The sequence below is a fragment of the Oncorhynchus clarkii genome, unplaced genomic scaffold, assembly GCF_045791955.1.
Source record: "Oncorhynchus clarkii lewisi isolate Uvic-CL-2024 unplaced genomic scaffold, UVic_Ocla_1.0 unplaced_contig_6698_pilon_pilon, whole genome shotgun sequence".
In the NCBI taxonomy this organism is placed as follows: domain Eukaryota; kingdom Metazoa; phylum Chordata; class Actinopteri; order Salmoniformes; family Salmonidae; genus Oncorhynchus; species Oncorhynchus clarkii.
In genome coordinates this window covers 63,355-65,629 of record NW_027258581.1, presented here as the reverse complement: position 1 = coordinate 65,629, position 2,275 = coordinate 63,355, and positions in this window count along the sequence as shown.

The window sequence follows — 2,275 nt, the reverse complement described above, 5'->3', positions numbered from 1 at the left end:
ACTGTGAATTCCTCATCAAGCAAAAATTTAGGTTTACGGAGGATCTGACCTCAGCAGACACAGCAGACAGCAGACACAGTGACAATAGACAAAGTGACAATAGACACAGCAGACACAGTGACAATAGACACAGCAGACACAGTGACAATAGACACAGCAGACACAGTGACAATAGACACAGCAGACACAGTGACAATAGACACAGCAGACACAGTGACAATAGACACAGCAGTCACAGTGACAATAGACAAACTGTGGCCGATGGTGGCTGAAAGACAGGGAAAACTGAATTTTTTTTTTCTGTGCAAGAGTGATCATCAATGGGAAAGAAATGCGGCCAAATCAGAACATTTGAGTGAGAGGCGGAGTCTATCTCGGACAGAACTATCAGGCCAAAAAAACTGATTACCAGGTCCAGGTATTATAAAATGTACACAAACACTTGAATGAGAAAAGGCTGACCTGAGAACTGGTAAACTCAACACTAACTATGGGTGAATAATGAGAAAAGGCTGACCTGAGAACTGGTAAACTCAACACTAACTATGGGTGAATAATGAGAAAAGGCTGACCTGAGAACTGGTAAACTCAACACTAACTATGGGTGAATAACTGCTTATTGTAAAGTCTACACAATGTCTCCCCCTTGTGGGAGTAACAATACTTTGGTAACTTTATGACCAATATTTTATTTATTTTTTGTTGGAGAGGATAATAATGGGATGGAAATCCTTTTGAGTTACATGTCCTTAGGAAAAGCTTATATTCGCATAACAAGGTTGTTGGTTGAAGTTTATGCCTTTATCTCATTGTTCAATCAATGTCGGGGGTATTCGTAATTTACTCAAACGTAAGGCTATTTTCCTATAATGCAGACTTTTACTTTCTACAAGAGACTCATGCTTGTCCTTCCGATCTATCTTTTTGGAAAAATCAATGGGGTAACGATATCTGGTTATCATATGGCAACAACCACTCTGCAGGTGTAGCAGTTTTAAGAGGTGCATTTAAAGGGAAGGTCATCAGTAGTAAGACTCCCCACTCTGCAGGTGTAGCAGTTTTAAGAGATGCATTTAAAGGGAAGGTCATCAGTAGTAAGACTCCCCACTCTGCAGGTGTAGCAGTTTTAAGAGATGCATTTAAAGGGAAGGTCATCAGTAGAATGAAATAAAAAAAATAAGGATAGTTTTATTTGTATTATTTCTCCTTTCTTATTTTTATTGGTCACACAAGTTATGGCACTTCATATAAATAAGGATAGTTTTAGGGGTATTCAGATACAAGACAAAGAGATAAAATGTTCACAATTGGCTGACGACACCACCATTTTATTGAAAGATCATGCCTTCTCACGTGTATCAGGTTTATCTCCGAATATTAGGTGCTGTTCTTCTCTTAGGAGAATATAACAATACTCCTGTGCAACTGTTGAGGATTTTGTAGCCTAAATACAATTAGAAGGAATTGACATTTTAAACTATAAATGTAATAACATGTATATAAGGAAACTATGTCAATATGTTACTATTCCCACTGCTAAAATGTACTGGAATGCAGCCCTAGGACAAGGTAACTGGAACAACGTTTCGTTGTTGTCTGGTAAATATTGTATATCTAATAAGGTGAAAGAAGTATCAAACTCATTAATAGAATCTACCCTGTAAAGACCTTTATCATACACACATTCTAATTAGCTGTTGATAACAAATGTGTTGTGATTGTGACCCAGAGACTCTTCACCATTTATTTAGGGACTGCTCTTATGTCAGAAGATTTTGGAGTTAGAAGATTATATTTTAAAAGAAACGACTATTAATGTTACTTTGAAAGACTGATATTATGTTTTATTTTGAACCAAATGATATGGACCCTGATTGAACTTTCATTGTTCATTTGTTTATTTTTCCTGGAAGATTCTTTGTCCATAAAATGAAGTGGGCAGAGAACAAACCCCTTTTCACATTATTTAAGCTTGATTTGAAAATAATATTTAAATTCTTCACTAAATGTAAAAACTAAAAAGCAAATGCACCATAAAAGTATTTGACAAATTGAAAATGAATCTCGATATGTAATACCCGTCTGTTATGTTTATGTACTCTTGTTTGTATATTTCTGAGGGGTTTTGTATTTGTTGTGTTCATAATAAAAAAATGTATAATTAAAACAAATAAATAATAATATATATTTTTTTTTATAAAAAAATGATGACATGAAACTTCCGCTTTTCTTTTTTATGACGTATTTCCTGTATTGTCTGCGACTGTCTGTCGCC